The 15,071-nt window shown below is 45.8% G+C and overlaps 1 long non-coding RNA gene across 1 annotated transcript in view; it reads left to right on the top strand.

Moving 5' to 3' along the window:
• The first annotated feature begins 14,160 nt into the window (after positions 1 to 14,160).
• The window catches only part of LOC144692211 (uncharacterized), a 49,507-nt gene continuing 48,596 nt past the window's right edge, over positions 14,161 to 15,071 (top strand). The window contains exon 1 of the long non-coding RNA XR_013579285.1: positions 14,161 to 14,290. This is a non-coding gene — a long non-coding RNA (uncharacterized LOC144692211). The remainder of the gene's footprint in view (positions 14,291 to 15,071) is intronic.

Here is a 15,071-nt window from a genome sequence, read left to right on the forward strand (position 1 = left end):
TGAAGAAATTAAAGACATTAATTTAGACTTTAGACCCATGGATCCCTACAGTTTGGCTTGCACCACACATCTTTGCATATGCTACAAGAGAAGGAAACCACATCCTATGTTCACACATGATTTAATGACTATCTTATAGGTTCTGCTAAGGTATTTACTTAAATGGAACATGTATCTATTTTCAAGATCATTTTATTTGTACATAAGGGAGAAGCAATGGTGTAGTGGTATTCTCACTGGACAAGTAATCCAGAGACCAGGGTAATGCTCTGGGGACCCAGGTTCGAATCCCACCAATCTTTAATTGAATCCAATTCAATAAAGATCTGGAATTTAAAGTCTAATGATGACCATGAAACCATTGTCGATTTTCAGAAAAACCCATCTAGTTCACTAACGTCCTTTAAGGAAGAAAATTTGTCGTCCTTATCTGGTCTGGCCTACGTGTGACTTCAGATCCACAACAATGTGGTTGACTCTTAAATGCCCTCTGAAATGGCCTAGCAAGCCACAACATTGTATCAAACCGCTAAAAGGAATGATCTCCCAGCACCGACCGAGGAACCAGAAATGACAATGGCAAACTCAGTCCTGTCGACCCTGCAAAGTCGTCCTCACTAGCATCTGAGATAGTGCCAAAATTAGGAGAGCTGCGTTACAGACTAGTCGAGCAACAGCCAGACACCACCACCATCATCATCCCTGCAGCGTCTGCGGCAGGTGGTGAGGGAACCAACAAGAGAGAAAAGCATACTTGACCTCGTCCTCACCAACCTGCCTGCTGCAGATACATCTGTCCATGATAGTATCAGTAGGAGTGACCAGCAGGCGGCGGCACAGTGATTTACAGTCAGGAGGCCACAACATCGACTCTGGACCCCATGAAGTCTCATTGCATCAGGTCAAACATGGGCAAAGAAACCTCCTGCTGATAATCACGTACTGCCCCCGGCCCCCCCCCACCCCCTGGCCACTGCTGGTGAATCAGTACTCCCCCATGTTGAACATCACTTGGAGGTTCAAGGGTGCAGAATGTACTCCGGGTTGAGGACTTCAATGTCCATCACCAAGAGTGGCTCAATAGCACCATGCACCACCACAGACCAAGCTGGCCGAGCCCTAAAGGACATAGCTGCTAGATTGGGTCTGCGGCAGTTGGTGAGGGAAAAACATACTTGACCTCATCCTCACTAACCTGCCTGCCACAGATGCATCTATCCATGACAGTATCGGTAGGAGTGACCACCGCACAGTCCTTGTGGAGATGAAGTCCCGTCTTCACATTGAGGATGCACTCCACCATGTTGTGTGGCAATACCACCGTGCTAATTGGGATAGATTTCAAACAGATCTAGCAACTCAAGACTGGGCAACCATGAAGCGTGGGCCATCAGCAGCAGAATTGTACTCAACCACAATTGTAACCTAATGGCCCTGCATATCCCCCACTCTACCATTACCACCAAGCCAGGGATCAACCCTGGTTCAATGAAGAGTGCAGGAGGGCATGCCAGGAGCAGCACTAGGCATACCTAAAAATGAGGTGTCAACCTGGTGAAGCTACAACACAGGACTACTTGCATGCCAAACAGCATAAGCAGCAAGTGATAGACAGAGCTAAGCGATTCCACAACCAATGGATCAGATCTAAGCTCTGCAGTCGTGCCACATCCAGTCGTGAATGGTGGTGGACAATTAAATAACTCACTGGAGGAGGAGGCTCCAAAAATATCCCCCTCCCCAATGATGGGGGAGCCCAGCACATCACTAAGGCAGCATTTACAACAACCTTCAGCCAGAAGTGCCAAGTAGATGATCCATCTCAGCCTCCTCTGGAGGCCCCCAGCATCACAGATACCAGCCTTCAGCCAATTTGATTCAACTCATGTGATATCAAGAAATGGCTGAAGGCATTGAATACTGCAAAGGCTATGGGCCCTGGACAATATTCCAGCGATAGTACCGAAGATTTATGCTCTAGAACTTCCAGTGCCCCTAGCCAAGCTGTTCCAGTACAGCTACAACACTGGCATCTACCTGGCAATGTAGAAAATTGCCCAGGTACATCCTGTACACAAAAAGTAGGACAAATCTAACCTGGCCAATTACCGTCCAATCAGTCTACCCTCAATCATCAGTAAGGTGATGGAAGGGGTTATCAATAGTGATCAAGCACACTTGCTTAGCAATACTTGCTCACTGGCACCTACTTTGGGTTCCGCCAGGGCCACTCAGCTCCTCACCTCTTTACATCCTTGGCACAAACATGGACAAAAGAGCTGAACTCCAAAGGTGAGGTGAGAGTGACTGCCCTTGACATCAAGGTGGCATTTGACTGAGTATGGCATCAAGGAGCCCTAGTAAAACAAGATTCAATGGGAATTGGGGGAAAACTCTCCACTGGTTGGAGTCATACCTGGCACATAGGAAGATGGTTGTAGTTGTTGGAGGTCAATCATCTCAGTTCCAGGACATCACTACAGGAGTTCCTCAGGATAATGTCCTAGGCCCAACCATCTCCAGCTGCTTCATCAATGACCTTCCATCATAAGGTCAGAAGTGGGGATGTTTGCAGATGATTGCACAACGCTCAGCACCATTCACAACTCCCCAGATACTAAAGCAGTCCATGTCCAAATGCAGCTCAACCTGGACAATATCCAGGCTTGGGCTGACAAGTGGCAAGTAACATTCGTGCCGCACAAGTGTCAGGCAATGACCACCTCCAACAAGAGAGAATCTAACCATCGTCCCATGACATTCAGTGGCATTACCACTACTGAATTGCTCTCGACCAACGTCCTGGGGGTTACCACTGACCAGAAACTGAACTGGACTGGCCATATAAACACTGTGGCTACAAGAGCAGGTCAGAGGCTAGGAATCCTGCAGCACGTAACTCACCTCCTGATTCTCAATCCTCTCCACAATCTACAAGGCACAAATCAGGAACGTGATGGAATACTCTCCACTTGCCTGTGTTACAATCCCCAGCCGAGATTACCCCTGGACAAGCCTGATCCCAGGGTGGAACCCAGTTTGATAGATCCTAACTTTTATTTGTTTGTTTAGATACGTGGAGAGTAGCTACTGAATGGAGTCACAGGAATCAGCTGATGAACTTTTAACAAAAGAATAAAACATTTATTCAACAAGATAAGTTAAACTATACCTTTACAGATATATACAGATTTGTAAGGATAACACAAGCTACAAAAGTTATCTTAATGTCCATATAAGTACACTGTCCATGTACCAATAGGCACCATGTGGTCAGACACACCACACTCTGAAACCAAGTAACAGATGCCACCTCAACCTGTTGCAGTGGACCTCTCCTCAACTCCCCCCAGACGCTTGTCACACCGTGAGCCAACCAGTCTCACTGTACTCTGACTTTCAGAGGAGGGTTCCTAATCTCCACTCTCCAAGACCATGCCTTGGAATCTTCCCCCAAACCGATGCTTTCTCAGGTGCCTTCTGCATGGGTTCACCTCCAGTATTCCGAATGCTCTTTCCAATGTTCCTGTTTCCTGGGTCACCACATACATTCAAGCTGTCTTCTACGCACTCTCTCTCACCGACTCAGCCGTCAACAATACCACTGCTTCACGTGCCCATAACAAAGAGTTACAGACCTTCAGCTGTCTCTTTGGACCACCTTGCCTCTTGCCAGCTGTTCCCGCTTTAAATCTGCTTTCTGCAGATTTTGTCTCTTTAAATCTGAAGCTTGGAGCCTTTCTCTCTCCCCCTCACTCTTCATTAACAGGACCTTTTCCAGGTTCCTGCCCTTGCTTTGACTTGGTTGGGTCTTTCCCTGGTTTCTGTCTCACTCCTTTGGGACCTCTGGTTCTTTTGGGAAATCTGCAGCTCCCTCTCCCAGTGTAAGTCTCTCTGGGGTCTTGGTTTCAAACTGAACTTGAAATTGCTGTTTCTGTGTGTGTCCGTAGGAGGGACCTGCATCCCTGGACCCTTGTTGCTCGGTAACAGCCCAATTCTTCTTCTCTTGTTTGTTTAGAACAAAGAACAAAGAAAAGTACAGCACAGGAACAGGCCCTTCGGCTCTCCAAGCCTGTGCCGATCATATTGCCCGTCAACTAAAACATTTTGCACTTCCGGGGTCCGTATCCCTCTATTCCCATCCTATTCATGTATTTGTCAAGCTGCCTCTTAAACACCACTATCGTACCACCTTCCACCACCTCCTCTGGCAGCGAATTCCAGACACTCACTACCCTCTGCGTGAGAAACTTGCCCCGCACTTCTCCTCTATAGTTTTCTCCTCTCACCTTAAATCTTTGTCTCCTAGTAATTGACTCTTCCACCCTGGGAAAAAGCTTCTGACTATCTACTCTGTCCATGCCACTCATAATTTTGTAAACTTCTATCAAGTCGCCCCTCAATCTCCATTGCTTTAGTGAGAACAATCCGAGTTTCTCCAACCTCTCCTCATATCTAATAACCTCCAGACCAGGCAGCATCCTGGTAAACCTCCTCTGCACCCTCTCCAACGCCTCCATATCCTTCTGGTAATGTGGCGACCAGAATTGCACGCAATATTCCAAGTGTGGCCTAACCAAGGTTCTATACAGCTGCAGCATGACTTCCCAGCTTTTATACTCAATACCCCTGCCAATGAAGGCAAGCATGCCATATGCCTTCCTGACTACCCTATCCACCTGTGTTGCCACTTTCAGTGACCTGTGGACCTGTACACCCAGATCCCTCTGCCCGTTAATGCACTTAAGGGTTCTGCCATTTACTGTATAATTCCTGCCTGTATTAAACCTTCCAAAATGCATTACCTCACATTTGTCCGGATTGAACTCCATCTGCCATTTCTCCGCCCAAGTCTCCAACCGATCTATATCCTGTTGTATCCTTTGACAATCCTCTTCACTATCTGCAACTCCTCCAACCTTAGTGTCGTCTGCAAACTTACTAATTAGCCCAGTTACATTTTCCTCCAAATCATTCATGTATACTACAAACAGCAAAGGTCCCAGCACTGATCCCTGCGGACTCCACTAGTCACAGCTCTCCATTCAGAAAAGCACCCTTCCACTGCTACCCTCTGTCTTCTATGACCAAGCCAATTATGTATCCATCTTGCCAGCTCACCTCTGATCCCGTGTGACTTTACCTTCTGTACCAGTCTGCCATGAGGGACCTTGTCAAAGGCATTACTGAAATCCATGTATATAACATCCACTGCCCTTCCATCGTCGATCATCTTTGTCACTTCCTCGAAAAACTCGATCAAGTTAGTGAGACACGACCTCCCCTTCACAAGACCATGCTGCCTCTCACTAATACACCCATTTGCTTCCAAATGGTAGTAAATCCTGTCACGAAGAATCTTCTCCAATAATTTCCCTACCACTGACGTAAGGCTCTCCGGCCTGTAATTTCCTGGATTATCCCTGCTACCCTTCTTAAACAATGGAACAACATTGGCCATTCTCCAGTCCTCTGGGACCTCACCCTTAGCCAGTGAGGATACAAAGATTTCTGTCAAGGCCCCAGCAATCTCCTCCCTTGCCTCCCTCAGTACTCTGGGGTAGTTCTTCTGGGACGTCCTGGGGAGCGGCTATGCGGGAGTCCTGGAGAAGAGTATTTCAACTGGGTAGATGCCCCTTTCGTGGCACAGGGCAGTCATTGCCCTGCTGCCTAAGAAGGGGGATCTCCGCCTACTTAAAAACTGGCACCCAGTCTCCCACCTCAGCACGGATTACAAGATCTTTGCCAGGGCAATGTCTTGTTGCCTTGCACCGTGCTGAGCCACATGATCCACCCTGACCTGTCCTATACCGTCCAGGGCCATACTATCTACGACAATACTCATCTGGTCCGGGACATTATCCACTTTTCCCAGAGGGCTAGTCTGTCGAGCGCCTTCCTGTCTCTTGACCAGGAGAAGGCGTTCAACAGGGTGGATCATGAATATTTATTCGGGACTCTGCGAGCATTCGGGTTTGGGATGCATTTCGTCGCCCGGATCCAGCTTCTGTACGCTGCCGCAGAGTGTCTAGTTAAGGTTAACGGGTTCCTGATGGCGCCCCTTTGCTTTAGGAGGGGAGTGTGTCAGGGCTGCCCCCTGTCTGGCCAATTGTATTCTATTTACGTGGAGCCTTTCCTGTGCCTCTTGCGAAGGAGGTTGTTGGGATTGGTTCTACATGGGTCAGGTATCGGGGTGGTCCTTTCGGCTTATGCCGATGACGTGCTCCTCGTGTTCACGTGACACAGCTGACCTACGGAGGATGTGTGAGTGCCAGGAGGTCTACTCTGCTGCGTCCTCTGCCAGGATCAACTGGGGTAAATGTTCTGGACTCCTGGTCAGTCTGTGGCAGATGGATCCCCTACCCGAGGAGCTCAGGCCTTTCACCTGGAGCGGGACCAGCCTCCTCTGCCTGGAGTTCCATCTCTGCCCCAAGGAATCCTGGCCGGCAAACTGGCAGGAGCTGGAGACCAAAGTCACCGCTCGCCTGCAGCGCTGGACGGGACTGCTCCAAGTGCTGTCTTACTGGGGTCGAGTTCTGGTCATAAACCAGCTGACTGCTGTCATGCTGTGGTACCGGCTGGTCACTTTGACCTCTCCCCCGGACTTTGTCACAAAAATCCAGAGAAATGCTCGTCGACTTCTTCTGGGACAAAAGACTGCACTGGGTCGCTGCGGAGGTTCTGAGTCTCCCGCTTGCGGAGGGCGGTCAGGCGCTGGTGTGCCTATGCACCCAGGTGGCGACTCTCCGCCTTCAGGCCCTGCAGCGATATTTACGTTGAGCCCCCTCCAAGATGGTGTGCCCTGGCGACGTATTTCTTCCGCCAGATGCATGGCCTGAATTATGACGTGCAGCTCCTGTTTGTAGACCTGAGGGGCCTTCGTGGCTCCTTGCAGGTGTTGCCCATCTTTTACCAGGTCTTGATCAAAGTCTGGAACATGGTCGCCTCGCTGTGGATCAGAAAGTGCGATGTGCTCACCAGATTGTGATCTCAAGGCTACTCTAAAGCTAGGGAGGTGTGTGTCTTTGCGCTGGTGGAGGGTGTAGGTGAGCGCTGTGACAGGACTTCAGAGATTCCTCTTCAGAGGTTTCCTTGGAGCTTGCTTGGAGGCTCTGGGTTGTGGACTCTGTCAGCTGCTTCCCAGATGTGCTTACGAAAGCAAGGGGAGATAATTAGTGCATGGCAGTGGCCTGTGAAAGAGGCCACATCACTCACGGTATGGTTGTCTGATGGATGTTGTACTGCTGGATCCTCACTTGGTAGAGCAGCGCCAACCACACTTTCAGCACAGGACCGGTCCAGATCGTCACTGGCCAGCTGGATGGCTCTGTTTTCAAATTCTGTCAGAATTCCAGCATTCCTCCACCTGTCTGTGACCTTTCCCTCCTGTTGTGAGCCAGTTTGTGCTGCATGGATAGAGATGGGGAGTGTGTATCAGGACACCTGCCGGGCCGTATGATAAGTATGCCTGGCCTGTGTGGGTGGTGAGTGGTCCCATGGACGGGATGAGGATAATGAAGGTGAGTGTGAGAGCGCGAATGGTGATGTCTCTTGCACTGGCAGTGAGTGAGGGCCCCATGGGTATGTGATGGGTTTGTGAGTGAGTTGGGAGTGATGAAAAGAGTGACTTGCCCTGGTCGAACGGAGGAGATCATCCTCTTGCTGCACTGGGTGGCTGTCCTCTTCTGAAGGGCGTTGGCGCTGACCACCTCTGCCACCGCCTCCCAAGCCAGATTGGTGACATTGCTACTCATCCTGCGGCCAGGCCGGGGGTAGAGCACATCCTGACAGGCCTCCACGACATGCAGCAGTCACTCGAGGGACCCGTCGTTGAAGTGGGGGACTGCAGTCTGTTTGCCTTTGCTGGCCATGTCTCCCAGGCAGCGGTGGTGAGCTGGTGATAATGAGCGTTTTGCTGGCGGCTGCCTTTTAAATATGGCGGCTGGCATGATGCAACAGCGGAATGATGGTGAGCGGGCGAATGAGATCCTGCCCTCCATGGAAGCGTCGTGTTTCGAGTGAGTGTATATCTAAGGCAAGCTCGGGAAGATACGGCGTGAAAACCCACCATTTTCATCGGTGGGTAGGACTCCATTTTACCTGCCCGCTACCGCACTTAGTGCAATTCTGGGAAAATTCAGCCCTTATTTTGGTAAGAAGAACGTGGAGAGACAATGTAAAAAAGTAAAGGGTACAATCTAAAGGGGATGCAGAAGCAAAGAGACTTGGGGGAAAATGTGGACAGATCACTGACGGTGCAGGGGAGGATGAGAAAGCAGTTAATGAGGCATGCAGGATGCTGTGCTGTATCAATAGTGACACAAAATACAAAAGCAAGGAAGTTATGTTCAATAAAATCAGAAAATGCCGGAAAAAAGTCAGCAGGTCCGGTAGCATCTTTGGAGAGAAACACAGGGCGGAATTTTCCCCCCATTGGGGGGGAAATTTAGGAGCGGTCAATTAAGGCCCGCCCAGCTATGCGCTCCCTGTGCGGGCGGTGGGGGGGGAATCCCTCAGCCGAAAGTGCGCTCTTTCGCACATGCGCACGGAGGAGCGCACTCATCTCCCTGAGGCTAAGTGCTGCCTCAGGGAGATCGGCTCCAAATTTAAAACTGTTAACAATAGAAAAAAAAATTCCCCTAACATGTCCCCTCATGTCATGTCACATGAGTTGGGACATGTCCATACTTTCATTAACACTTTTATTAAAAATTTAAAAACCTACATGAAACCTCATCCCACCCATGGATGAGGTTTCATGCTTTTTCCAATGCCCGCCAGGGCTCCCAGCCTGCCCACCAACCTTAAGGTTGGACGGGCAGGTCCATTAAGTACTATAATTACTTTGTCAATGGCCTCAATTGGCCTCAGCTGATTCTGCTGAGCCCCCGCCCACCTGAAAATTGAAATGAGGAGGGGTGATGTCAGGAGTTCCGCCTGACGTCATCCCGCATCATTTTACGCGTCGGCGACCGGGAAATCCTAGCCACAGAGTTTACTTAACTTCTTAAGTCCTAAACTCTCATTAGAAATGCAAACACCTTTTTAAAGTGAAACTAAAACTCTATTTCACCTTTCCTAACACACAGATACAGAAATACAAATCAAACTTAAACTTTAAAGCTAAAACTCATTCCTAACACCTAGGAATACCAATATAACTTAGTAAAACTATCTCTATTTCCTAACAGCCTGAATGAGTGCAGCTCCAACACCACTCAAGAAGCTTGATGCCATCAACAAAACAGACCGCTTGATTGGCACCCATCCATAAATATTCACTCCCTCTACCACTGACGCACAGTAGCAGCAGTGTGTTTCATCTACAAGATGCACTGCAGGAACTCACCAAGGCTCCTAAGACAGCACCTTCCAAACCCATGACCACTACCATCTAGAAGGACATGGGCAGCAGACACATGGTAACACCATCACCTGGAAGTTCCCCTCCAAGCCACTCCCCATCCTGTCTTGTAAATATATTGCCATTCCTTCACTGTCGCTGGGTCAACGTCCTGGAACTCCCTCCCTAACAGCACTGTGGGTGTACCTACACCACATGGACTGCAGCGATTCAAGAAGGCAGCTCACCACCACCACCTCGAAGGTAATTAAGGATGGGAAATAGCCAGTGACGCCCACACCCCATGAATGAGTTTTAAAAATGTGTATACATAGGTTAGCAAGGGATTGTAGAAGGTAAACTAACAGGCCGCATGATTCATGAAGGTGAGCTATGACCATTATATGATGTAATTTGCTAACCATTTTTAGAGCATGAAAGTCTTTTTTTCACCAGCCCCTCATGATTTCCCAAAGGAACCTGCTTTAGGCCTTTACTAGTGCCATGCTGATTTGGATCCGAAAAGGTATCCTGGGGGAAATTTCTCTTGCTAACCTGCCTATCTGCTGTGAGGAGAAATGTGGGGGATAATATTAACACCCTAGAATGGGCTGAGGCTAGAGGCTAAAATTTGACAATTCGAAAACCTGACCTCAACTCGCCTTGAAGGTGCCCACTTCTGGTTGTAATGGAGATATTTGGGGTTTGGGCAGCCATCAAACGGTTCAAATTTAAAATGCTAGTAAAATTTAAGTGCTGTGGGCTAGGTTTTCCTGGATTGGAAATCCAGCAGCTGAAGGTGGTGAGAAGGGCCATATCCAGCAGGGGAATTGCTTTTCAGGTGCTGCTTGTGGGCCAGGAGGAATGGAATGCACCCCCCCTTGTCCCTTAAGCTATCCTGTCTCTCTCCCTCCCCTATCATACCAACCACCACCATGATCAGACCCCATCTCCAAAGCTTCAGTGGCTCAATACTTGATTATGCTCATATGAAGCACCTTGACAATTTCCCTGTTATTGGCCCTGTACAGCTACAGGTTGTTATTAGTAGTAGTGTCGTGCTGCCTAATTGGACTTTTTTTAAGGTTCTTGTCGTGTGTTACAATGCCGTCCACCCTAATTGGAGTTTCACCATATTGCTATGGTAGGGGTTGAAAGAACCAAGTTGTTGTATTCTTGCCTTTTTTAAAATAAAGTTGAAGCCATGTTCTGTTGCCACTTTCCTGAATTTCCCCATGGCAGTCATTTATCCCTGGATGAACGAATTATTCTCAAGACACTCACAATCAGGAAGCTGACTGCCTAGTGAGGCTTTCTGACACACCTCCCCCACCGCTGTCCCTTTTTTTCTTGTTGGTAAGAATCAGGCCTCCAAATGGTACAACTGAAGCTGGTAACGCACTATGGGGAGGATTACATCAAGGGAGTTGAGGGCCTAAGCCTCTCTAATTTTAATAATTCCATTGTTGGCAGCTGTGCTATCAGCTATCTGGGCTCTAAACTCTGGAATTCCCTTCCTAAACTTCTCTGTGTCTCTATCTTGCTTTCTTCCTTTAAGATGCTCCTTAAAAATCTAACTCTATGCTATATAAATGCAAGTTGTTGTACCTTAGGCTAGAATTCCACTCGGGATTCTTCCCGGTGGAAGCTGCTGTTGTGTGGTGAAAAGAGCCGTGGCAAGGGGCCCAAATGATGGAGAAATCATTAAGAGTTACACTTCATTCCTCCACTGGCTGGACACAGTGCACATATAAACTCACCCATGTCTCTGGCATCCAGTGTTGCTTTGGATGTAAGTGATGTATTTATTTACTTAAGCTGCATTATGGGTTTGACCCAAAATTACTATAATTACCAATGGAGCTTAAAAGGAGCAGAACATTGCCAGACCTAGATTCTGCTCCAAGTTGAGAAACGGCCACCACTGCACCCTGCTCCCCACCTTCCTGCCAGTCTCCCTGCCTTTGATCCCAGAAATTTCAGGATATGTATGCCTATAGTGGGTCATTATGTATTCCTTGGTGCCGTGTTCACAGCATTGAATGCAGTACTTAATGCTGAACTGAGTAAGATGTATTTAATATCCAACATCTGATTTAATATCTGGGGCGGGGAGAGAAAATAAGCACTTCAATAGAGTTAAAGGGAAAGCAAAATCCTATCAAGAGAAACCTGAAATGTCTAGAAACAGGGAAGTCATTACTTCTAGATTCTGACATCTCTTTACAGTTTAACCGGCACCTGTAAGCCAAATGTTCCCAACTAGGAAGCTTGGTAACTGCTTTCTGTTATCAGTTAGCTGAGGAAAACCTCAACGCAACACTAATTCCCAGAAGCCTCGTGCTGCCTCCAACATAATCAGATCCATTATATTTATTATATAAAGTTAGACAATAATGGTCAATCCCAGTTTGACAATGTTTGTCTGAGATCAAAGCAGTGCATTTAGAATCAGAGTTTAATATAGTAGAATGTTCCGTTAAAAAGAAAATGAAACTCATTTGAATTTGTGAATGTTGATATAGTGTTAATACCGAGGATTTTTTTTAGCTCCTGGAGACTTGATGTATCTTTTTAAAATGTTTTTCCCATGATGATTTTATCATCCAAGGAAAATTTTGTATCCTTTGTTTAAATCCTATGTTCAGTTTAATCAGATGTTTTAACTCGTGGATCTATGCCTCTTCCACATAAAGGTCAGATTGGTAATTCGACCTCTAGACCCCCTTCAATGACCACTTGTCATTGCCACCAAGTAGCATGTAATAATGACCTGGGCACAACATCATCCTGCAAGATTTGGTGGCTTTTACTCCGAACTGTCATGCAGAGCTACCTCCAAAGACTGTCGCAACTTAAGAAACATAGTCACAAGTAAATGATTTTGTAAGATGGATAAGTCCATTGACATATTTCAGGAGGGGTAACAGCTACACAACAGGATATTTTGTTCAGAAATTTTGTTTTATTTTGCTGCTTTTCTGCGGATCAGTCCTCCTAAGACTACTTCATGAACTGGAAGTGTTAAGCATTGTACCCTGATTTAACAGCTGAGTTTGGAATTTTGTACTTTTATGCTGGTGGTGTACCCATATTGATAAAATATTTTGCATGTGCATTTCAGTGCTCCCAGTTTCATGAAGGTTCCTGTTTTCCACTGAATTCCAACTGGAAAGCATGGATACAAATGAGGAATTTGTTGGATTCACAATATCCAAAGCAACTTCAAAATGGCTGGCAATGCTCTGAGAAGCCATCTTGTGGCAGTGTGAATTCGCTAGGTCTTTTAAGTCTCAGTTGCAAGAATTCTGTGTAAGGAATATAACAAGTATAAAGAATGGACAGAAAACTAGTAACAGAGCCAAAGTGAAAAAATTGACAAAGATTAAATAGAAGGGAAGGAAGAGTAAACAGCGACCTAGGCAAAGAGTAAACCCAAGAAAGCAGTAGATAAAGTAGTATGAACATAAAAAGCAACATTTTATTCTATATTAAATTTTCCAAAACCTATGCACAAATGATTAGCGGCACACGCAAGTGCACAAGTTGTTTCCATATTTGGTGTTTTCTATTTGCATATACACGGAAAAAGGCAAAGGAAAAAGAATAAAGTCACAATGCAATATACAGGAAAAGTTTAATCAGTATATGCTTGTACATTTCACTGATTAAGCATAATCATTTGTATAATGCTAATCAACTATAGTCTTAAATTGAAGGAGGTCTTGTGGCGCAGTGGGTAGAGTTCCTTATGGGGCTAGTTGGCTTAGTTGGCTGGTGTGGATCAGATTCATGCCAGCAGCACAGGGTTTGATCCCCTTTCTGGCTGGAGCGAATTGGGGTCCTGCCTTCTTGCCCTACCCGTGCTGGAAGTCACAGCACAGGTCTGTCTTTGGGTACAAACTCAAAAATAGTAACAAAACAAAAACAGAATTACCTGGAAAAACTCAGCAGGTCTGGCAGCATCGGCGGAGAAGAAAAGAGTTGACGTTTCGAGTCCTCATGACCAAAATAGTAGTCTTAAATTAGAATATTTTTATATTAAATAATCTTATTTTCCATACATCGCAATAGTAGATACCACTGCCACTGGAGTAGTGCAGCATTTCAGTCCCACTTGTTACAGAATTGAAAGAACGCATTCTCTTGTTACTGCACCCTGTGTTAATTTTTTTGTTCTTTCACAGGGATGTGGGATGTGGGTGTTGATGGCTAGGACAACATTTATTGTCCATCCCTAATTGCCTTGCGAAGTTGGTGGTGAGCTGCCTTCTTGAACCACTTCAGCCCATGTGGTGTAGGTACACCCACGGTGCTGTTAGGGAGAGTTAACAGTGCTGTTAATTATAAAATGTTGGCTAGAATAGAATTTTTTTTTAAATTGGCAATAATTCTGCTCTTATAAAGAGTGTCTCTGTTTTCTGCAGTGTGAAACAGAACTCGGGTCCACTGGGGGTGACTGATGCATGTGTGACTCCAGTGATCATTAATTATGATCTTGTCAGCACTGTTACATGAGTTACACACACAGTCATCGTATATGCTTCACTGAAGGGAAATGAATACTATCTAGCTCTCCCCGTTGCTATATAAGTAATAGGATGTTTCAATTTGAACAGTTTTCTTGTCATGGTACAGCAGAACAATTTTCAACTTGTTCCCTTTTTAGCTTTTGTGTTGTGAATGAGTGTAATAAATATAATGTTGCTTGTTTCCAAATTAAACAATTTTTAATGAAAAATGTGCGCTTTCAAGTGAAAAATTATCTCACTTGTTTTTATTTAATCTTCTTTTTGATTTAGCAGAGACTGAGGCAAATGTTGTAGTTAGTGTTTTTCTCCTCCATTTCAGAAAGAAGAGGGTAAAGTTAAAGGCCAACTTAACAACTCAGACTCCACCCAATATATTCGAGAACTAAAGGATCAGATAGAGGAGCTGAAAAATGAGGTAAGTGATAAAATCTAAGTTTCTGTTAATCTTTTCCATTATCTTTAACACATTTTTTCTTATACAAATCTTGCCTTCTGAAAAGTGCAGCTGGCTCTGATGTAAATCTACTTGTGCAGCTTTCTGCAGCAAACTTATTAGCATATAACTTCATGAGATAGCAACATTCCTTATCTTATCTCCCTTTTCCTCATTTGTTCCCTGCAGTGTTGACTTATTCTTATAGATGTATTTTGTTTATTTATCGTTCCTCTGTGATTTTCATTGTCATACCTGCAGTATCAGTTAAAGTTGGCAGTCACTTTGGAGATTTTTTGTTCAGTGCCAATTCCTATGCCCATAATTACTGTGGCGTAAACTTTACTGAACTAGTGTGATTTCCTATAATTGAGGCAACTTTTAGTCAGCAGAGCAGGATTGTGAGGCATCATTGAATATTGGTAAAATGAAAATGAATCGGATTTGATATGTTTACATTAAAAGAGAATTTACACATAAACCTCATGGCCAGAAATGATCTCTGCAATTTTGCAGCGGCCAGGGAATAGATATTAAATTGAAGTATAGATTATTTCAGTGGTAAACCAGATATGTTGTTTTGATTGAGATCTAGATGAATTTTTATTTTGTTGTAAACTTTCTTAACAAATCGTTGCCCCTTCCATGCTCTCCTGAAGGAACTTACTTTTTGCTGGGATATGGTTCCAATGGGCATTAGGCAACCTCCATCATCACACAAGGTGTTTTTCATACATGAGCCTTGACTGTAAGCATCAGCAGA

The sequence above is a fragment of the Cetorhinus maximus genome, chromosome 17 (assembly GCF_964194155.1).
Source record: "Cetorhinus maximus chromosome 17, sCetMax3.hap1.1, whole genome shotgun sequence".
Classification (NCBI taxonomy): Eukaryota; Metazoa; Chordata; class Chondrichthyes; order Lamniformes; family Cetorhinidae; genus Cetorhinus; species Cetorhinus maximus.